The sequence below is a fragment of the Conger conger genome, chromosome 14 (genome assembly GCF_963514075.1).
Source record: "Conger conger chromosome 14, fConCon1.1, whole genome shotgun sequence".
In the NCBI taxonomy this organism is placed as follows: domain Eukaryota; kingdom Metazoa; phylum Chordata; class Actinopteri; order Anguilliformes; family Congridae; genus Conger; species Conger conger.
The window spans coordinates 4,708,553-4,716,708 of NC_083773.1; the positions used below are offsets into that span (position 1 = coordinate 4,708,553).

Genomic DNA, 8,156 nt, shown 5'->3' on the forward strand with positions numbered 1-8,156 from the left:
ATAGCACAGCTGACTATTTAAAAATATAGATGATCAAATAGGCCCTGGTCCTTATCACTGTTGTACAGGTAGCATTCAAAATTGTACTTCCCTCTAGGGTCTTTCAGCGCACTTATCCCTGGTTATGGGTATGCACTTTGCACTTTGTTGTACGTCGCTCTGGATAAGAGCGTCTGCCATTGCAAATGCCATTAATGTAATGTAATGTAATGATGCAAATAAACATGAATATGAACATAGTTACTCATTTGAATGTGTTGGGCTGGGTGGCCATCCCAAAAGAAACTACATCGTGACGAAAGGCAATAATAAACACTTCTTCACGAGAGTAGCATGGCTGGCAGAGTTCTGTCCAGATCGGTCATCGTATCAATAAATAGTTTCAGAGCCGTTCAGAAAGACTTAAATGTTTTAAAGGGGTATTGGGATCGTTCGGAAAAATAACTGATAGAGTAATCGATAAAACAATCGAACTCCGCCACAGCCTTACAGGAAACGATCAACAGGAGAAGAAGGAGAACATGGATCAATCATCGGGGAAAACATCCGCGTGAAAAGACGGTAAGTCAAAACGCCACAGCAAAGCGCAGTGCCAAGGCTTATTCGCCGTTTTGCGGGATTCAATCAAGGGCGTCTCCTAACCCTCGTGCTCCCCTGTGACGTGACCCCCTCCCCTTCCCAGGGGATTGGGAAATGGAAGCCATGAATCACCCGGCCACGGCCCACCTGGGACACACAGGCCAGCTCAGCTCCGCACGAATGAAGGGCAGAGCCAGGGCTGAGCCCCACACTCCCACACGCTGCACCCTAGTTCAAGGGCCTCGTACTCCCGGAGGCCTTTCACACATGGGGGCGACATCGGCTCAGGCAGTAAGAGCGGTCGTCTTATTGGCTCAGGCGGTAAGAGCAGTCGTCTGGCAGTCGGAGGGTTGCCGGTTCGATCCCCCGCCCGAGCTGCGTCGAAGTGTCCCTGAGCAAGACACCTAACCCCCAAATGCTCCTGACGAGCTGGTCGGCACCTTGCATGGCAGCCAATCGCCGTTGGTGTGTGTGTGTGTGTGTATGAATGGGTGAATAAGATGTATCAATTGTACAGCACTTTGGATAAAGGTGCTATATAAATGCCAACCATTTACCATTTACATAAATGCCGACCATTTAACAGATACATAAATGCTGACCATTTAACATTTACACGTCGTGTTTGTCCACCTGCTTGGCTTGCGCTGCCGGGATGCGAGGCCAACACTCACCAACGGATTACGCTTCAAGCAAACATCGGTGTGCCACCGCAAAAGCCCAGCAGAGTGGCCCAAATGGGCCGACCGGGCAGATCACAGTGCAGAGCCAGCTTCCGCCCACTGAAACACAGCCTCCGCGGTGGAGCTCAGAGCCCCACGGGGAGAGACTGAGCACAATTACCCTCACCGGCTGACCACTGCGACCGCAGGAGTGATGTCACATTTAATGTGACCTCTCGCTCTCTCTAAACACACCTTTTCCTAAACAGGCTAAACACAAAGAGCTCTTCAGAGGAACTTTCCAGCTGGCACCGGGGAACTACACCGACAAACTACGTGGAATAACATGTTGGGCAGAGACTGAAGAGGCAGATTAGAGGCGGTGGCTTTGGGGGCGAGCGGGATGGGGTTTGGATGCCTAGACAGTAACGTAATAAAGTGCACACGGCCACAGCTCTGGGCCCTGCTCGTCAGGAAGGAAGGAGGGGGATTAGGCAGGTATCCAAACAACAGAGGTAAACCTTCCACGTCCAGCGTCTTATTCTGGCTTAAGGCACAGTGTGCGGCTCAGGACAGCCTGATATTTAGACAAAAGGAAGAGCTGCTGGCCGTATGGGTAGTGTGTGAGTGCGAGTGTGAGTGTGTGCATGTGTGAGAGAGTGTGTGAGAGAGTGTGTGTGTGTGTGTGTCACTCTGGGAGGATGGGTTGTGTGTGACTGAGTGAGTGAGTGAGAGTGAGAGAGTGAGAGAGTGTGTGTGTGTGTGTGTATGTGTGTGTGTGTGTGTGTGTGTGTGTGTGTGTGACTGAGTGAGTGAGTGAGTGAGTGAGTGAGTGAGTGAGTGAGTGAGTGAGTGAGTGAGTGAGTGAGTGAGTGAGTGAGTGAGAGTGAGAGAGTGTGTGTGTGTGTATGTGTGTGTGTGTGTGTGTGACTGAGTGAGTGTGTGAGTGAGTGAGGTGAGTGTGTGTGTGTGCGTGTGTGTGTGTGTACGAGTGTGAGTGTGAGTGTGTGAGGCACTCTGGCTGCTGCAGTGGGAGAGTGTGTGTGTCAGCCTGGGAGCAGAAGGAAACAAAGTTCAAGCTTTGGTCAATACAGTAAAAGTGCCTCCACAGCAGCATGTGTGCACACATTCCCACAAACACAAGCTCTGCGTCTGCAACTTCTCCCGCCCTGCTGCTGAGCACGTCGTTAACGTTTTCCACTACAGACCTTTCCACTACAGAAAACAAACGGGGGGGGGTCAGCTTTGAGGGAAAAATACCGTAATATGGAGGGGGGGGGGGGGGGGGGGTAGCTGTCCACTAAATCTTATTTGAGGAACAAATAAACAATGTTAATAAAAAGCACTGAGGCATCACACGTTGTACACGCTGAGGGCTCTAGGGTGGCGGTGCCTTCTCCATTTGACCTGGACTCCGTCCCACAGCGGCCGGGCTGGTTCCCCGGAGCGAGGCACGGGGGAGGAGGTCAGCTGAAGGGTGAGAGGGGGCGGGGGGGCGGGGCCACAGCCGACATGTGACCGGTGCCAACTGAGGGCAAACGACGCCCCGGTCTATCAATGAGCAGGGGGTGATGGGAAATGGAGTTTAAAGATGCCAACAAGAGCAAAGGGGGTGGGAATGCTGAGGGTGTTAGTCAGTCTGGGGAGCTAGGGCACTGGGGCGCATGCGGGTGCTTGGGTTGGTCCGATACTGAATCATCACTTCTGAAAGGACTAGCATTTCACGCCAAGGGCGCTTCGAATAACACACTTAGGAGAACCTCCCGGTATGTCCAAATATTTAATAGATATTTTGGTTTAGCGCATGGGATTAAGAGTTTATCAGAACTTGTTTTTTATACATTCCATGTAACAACAAAAATATATATTTAGTCTCCTGTCGCCCCCATCTCATGCATGCATGTTTTGAGCGCATGTGTGCGTGTGCGTGCATGCGTGCGTGCGCGTGCATGCATGACCCCACAGCGCTGAAGCAGAACACACAGGAGGACATGCAGAGCAGATGGGCACACAGCAGCCCAACATGTGCACAACCAGACATTACCTTTAAAGGACATGCAGCTGACCTAATCATCCCACGTCTGTCTCAGCTCAACGCGTGTCACATGGAATCCCACACACACACACACACACACACACAAACACACACACACACAAGGGCCTCAAAAAGACCGTCTTACACACAAACGGGAGCAGTGTGTGTGAAGACATTCCTCGCCAAGGTTTAAAAAGCAGGCCTTTCTTTCGGTAGATGGATTTCACTGCATTCTGTTTAATGGTTCATTCCAATCACATTCTAGCCACTAAATCAAAATCTAATGTTCAAAACACAGGAGGAGACAAAATAGACTGGCTGCCACTGTCGTAAACTACCAGACTAATTACAATTCACATTACCACTCAATGGGCCAGGAAAAACACACGTATAAAAGAGCTGATCTTTAAAAATGGACTAAGTCCACATAGGGTACAGTTTAAAGCGCTCGAAGACGAACCGCAACGCAAGTCATTATACCGCAAATTGTTTTGTCCACACAATTTTAAATGTGTGGAGCCTGAGGGTGCAGAGTTACGGTTTTGTTTTTATTAAACAAAACACCCTTACATAGTCCATCAACAGACTGAGCACTATTCTGAGGAAAACAGCACATTAGTCAGTACTTGTGAAGATTATTCCGATGCCTCTAGCCTATGTGCCCTTTGGGCAGTACATGGTATTACTCTCCCATGATCTCACAGCCAGTGACAGCCCCACCACACTGTTACTCCCAGTGGATGACGAAGAAACTCAAGAGCAGCCTTCCACTTGCAGGTCAAAAACATGCACTTCTGATTACACTACTATGCCATGTCACAGACCAAGCAAAGGTAGGACTGGAAACTGAACTGTGTGTGCGTGTGTGCGTCTGAAGACAATGCATGCAGTTAACATCTCAGGTCTAGGGCCTTGGCTTTATGTCTACGTGAGTCTTAGACACAAATTAAAAGGTCAGGCTACAAAAATATTGGCAAAGTCTTTTGACTTTGTTTTGATTCCAAACAAGGCAGTTCAGAGAAAAGCTTTGGTTAATAACATAAACAATCGAGGCAAGGCAAGTTTATTTATATAGCACGCATCATATACAGAGATAAGTGTGTGACATAGGTGAGGAGGTGAGGAGACCAAAAGCCCACAGTGTCTGACTCTGTGACAGCAGCACGAGTCAGCTGCCACCCTGCACCCAGCACACACAAGAGCACCTCCATCCCACCACCCACACAGGCTGGGGAACTCCTGAAACCTCAACCAGTAGGAAACGGACCATTGCTCTGACAAATCCTGAAATGTAGTGTACATTTTCAACTAACAGGAGCATATTTTATGCATCAGTTTATGCAAAAGTATGCAATTTTCAATTTAATTCCCCTTCCTTGTTAATTGTTCACATTTAAAGAATGTTAGGCCTATATATATATATATATATATATATATATATATATATATATCCATGTGAATGTTTACACTAAAATGTACATTGTGTGGGGTTTGTCTGTAACATGTTTCCTATTTATTTTATGAAGTTGAGTGCCAGGTCTTCTTCAACATTATGGCTGCTTTTCACAATAACATGTGCAACGTGCCAAGGTTGCCAGGTAACATACAAGAAACCAGAAAGAGCACTGCCTGATCAAAGATGGTAGTCCTCATATAAACAAAAACAGGTTCCTGAGGAACCAGATAATATAAACGGCCAAGATTGGATTCCCGCAAAGATTTTGTCCCTTGAGGAACCGGCACAAAAATCCCCAGCGCACATACAATTCAATTAGGATGGGCTATGTTTGTGATGAAAAAACAGGAGCAAAACTTATCTTCCAGAATCACTAATCCCCTTTCGTCCAAGAGCCACTTAGCACAAACCCTCACCAGATAACCTATGCCGGAGAACAGACACACAAACAAACAATCCACTACGACTCTTGATAATAAAACACAGACTTATCTGGAGCGTTGCCACTGTAGGCTACAGCTATCCCAGTACAAAACAGTCAAAGATACGCAGAAGCTATCTTTGACCACACTTAAGGTTCAATACACATATGACGATTGCAACAATTAAAATAACACCTCATTCATAGAAGGTGTGCATAACAAGCTTGCCATATTGTAGAATCGTGCCATATTAAACCATAAATCAATCACGGACATAACGCACAAAAAGGTAAAATATCGCTGTTGTAGAATGCTCAGATTTACCTCAGCTTTAATGTTGCAAATGTTGCAAAAAATAATAATAAATAAATCAATGGAGAAATATCTGTCAGAAAATTATTAAATTGGACAAGGTGAATGTGTTCTCCCAATCGGTCAAATTTGTATTCTTTATTTAGCGTTCATCTGTGATAAATATTACGAGTTAAGTCAAATTCCACGGCAGTCGTTTTACGTAAAAACGAATGGATAGTTGTGCAGCTAACGGGGCTTGAGCGAATGCCAAGAATGTCAAATGGTGATGTTATTGTTGTCAAAGGCATCGCTAAATATTTGCAGTTCATCTCTGCGTTGTCGCTCTGTGACATTCGACAAACTGTGGATTATTTAACAAAGGTCACCACAAATATTTTAACTACGTTTTTTTTTTAAATCTTTATAAAAATAAAACACGAGTCACAGCTAACTGGAGAAATATGCCGAGGCAGTGGCAGTAAATGTTCCCCATCCAGCGATACGAAGATATGCTCGCTAACGTTAGCTGGTCACCAGTCACGTCATTGGACTCTTCGGACCGTACCCTTGATTATCAGGGTTATTAACCAGCTACATCCGGCCAGTACAGCAACTAACTTGAGAACTAGCTAACGACCATACTAACCAGCTAAACTCAGTGCAGCCAGTGACAGCTATGATAGCTAGTTGCCTAATTATCCCTCTGTAACGTATCTCATCTATCGAATTAACGTTATGTAGTTCACAGGAGATGCTGGCTCCTGCTAATAACGTTAGATAGAGCTATGTATGTGCGTAGCTAGCCTCACATGCAACGGCAACGTGGACATCAAATCATGACAGAGACAATAAAACTCCACAGCGACATACCCATATGTTATTTTATTTGAGGAGTCAAATGTGGTTGAACTAACTTTTAGCTAACGTTAGATTCACCCATCTGATAGATCTAACCGAATAATGAAGCGATCGCTTACCTGTATCGCTGAGGCAGGGAGCGTATGCCAGCGCTTGTTAGTTAGCAAGCTGACAGTTGTGCTACGCCTACTGCCTGGGAAGCAAAGTTGCTAGCTAGCTAGCTAAAGACATGTTACATATTCTGGATAACGTTACTGAATCAAACCATTACTAGTAATTACCTAGTGTGTTTAATCACGAGCAAGTACCTCTCCAGCGACCGATTTAGTTGACCTTTTAAGCTTGCCCTTTTTGCTACACGAAAGCAAGGCAGTAACCTAACGTTGATTGGTGCTACGAAATCTTGAACTAATCAGTTAACGTTCATTTGCTACCTAACCAGACATAGATAGTGAGCTACGTAAGTTACCGTTGATATAAAAAATAAACACATGGCGTTTGGATCGAGAACTAGACTAGACTAGACAAGACAGCTATACCGACCAATTTGGTTACCCGAGGCAAGGGCAAATGTCATCACTTACCGGTTTATCAATCTTGGCCTTGGGTCTTCAGTCGGACAGTTGAACCCGAAGGTGGTCGAACAGAAGGACTAGCTTAATTCCTTGGGTTGCAAAAAAACGCTGAAGACTCCAAACAAACCATACAACTAGCTGGTGCTAGCTAAACTACTGTACTGCTATCCAAACAGCAAGCACAATATTGCTGTTGTTTGTGCCGAACCACGCTTAACTTACCTCTACACTCAATGAAGTTTAAAAGCATAGCATATGGCTAGCTAGTTGACGATAACATAATTGGAACCCAACCACAATTACAACAAGCATGCACGTGTTAGCAAGCTAACTAATCTGCAAGTCAGACAGTCCACTGCTGCAAGTCAAATCGCCTAGCACGCTATGAACGTAGCCACCATACTCGCACTCGCAAGCTAACGTTAGCTCGCGGAATGGGGTCCAGATCTGTCTGGAATGTATCTAATGTTAGCAAGAAAAATGCAATGAAATTATAAGTGTCAACCGCGCTTGGCTACACCTTTGCAATGTAGTTAGCAAGCCTGCTGTATTTTGCACTGTAATCAAGGTGAACCATCAAATCCGTCTAACCAGCTAGGAGCTGGTTAGCTAATAATCAAGCTTAAAAAGTACCGTTAGCCAGTTAGCTGAACACTAACATTAGCTATCTAAATAGTTAGCTAATATTACCGAATGCTAGTTCGCCGTGGAATAAAGCTGGTTAGCTATGGTTAGGAAGTACCTAGCTAGCTAAGTGAACGTCACCCTTCACAACCGCTGCCCTGGACGAGCCCTGTTTGCGATTGTGACACGCGTGAAGGTGGGGGGCTATTTCTTGTTTTTGATGTTTTCTCTCCGTGCTCAATAGCTTCTGTTAGTCAGCGACACGAGTGTCCAGCTGTCCCATCTGCCCCGGGTCCTTGTTCCCGCCGTGTTCAGATGTTGCTTATTTGGCGCTGACTGGCTATTCGTCGAGATAATTCAATAAAATCATGAATCTACATCAGTTTTTTTGGGGGGTTTTGGATAAGGCAGAAGAGCGACTGGCAATTTTGTATCCGTGCTTACTGTCATTCTTGCCGAAGATAAATCAGCGCAATTCCCCAGCAGAATTAATATGGCGGCGCACTGTAAACGCCACATTCTAGTTGTGGACCATGAACCACCTTAACACATTATTAGACTTTATTAACTGGTCTTCTCACACAGTTTTTTCAACGGAAAATGTTATACACTTAGGCCTACTTTTGCTGTCCTAAGTGAGCTCATCGCTTA

At 45.7% G+C, this 8,156-nt stretch overlaps 1 protein-coding gene across 2 annotated transcripts in view; it reads right to left on the reverse strand.

Annotated features, from left to right (window-relative positions):
• ip6k1 (inositol hexakisphosphate kinase 1) overlaps positions 1-7,810 on the reverse strand; it is a 53,209-nt gene extending 45,399 nt beyond the window's left edge. Inside the window, exon 1 of one of the 2 annotated variants that reach the window (XM_061220789.1) lies at positions 6,891-7,810. The gene's annotated coding sequence lies outside the window, so the exon portion shown is untranslated. Of the gene's footprint in view, positions 1-6,425; positions 6,577-6,890 lie in introns of those variants that run through there. The other variant, XM_061220790.1, reaches the window with a different exon arrangement.
• Positions 7,811-8,156: the final 346 nt, after the last annotated feature.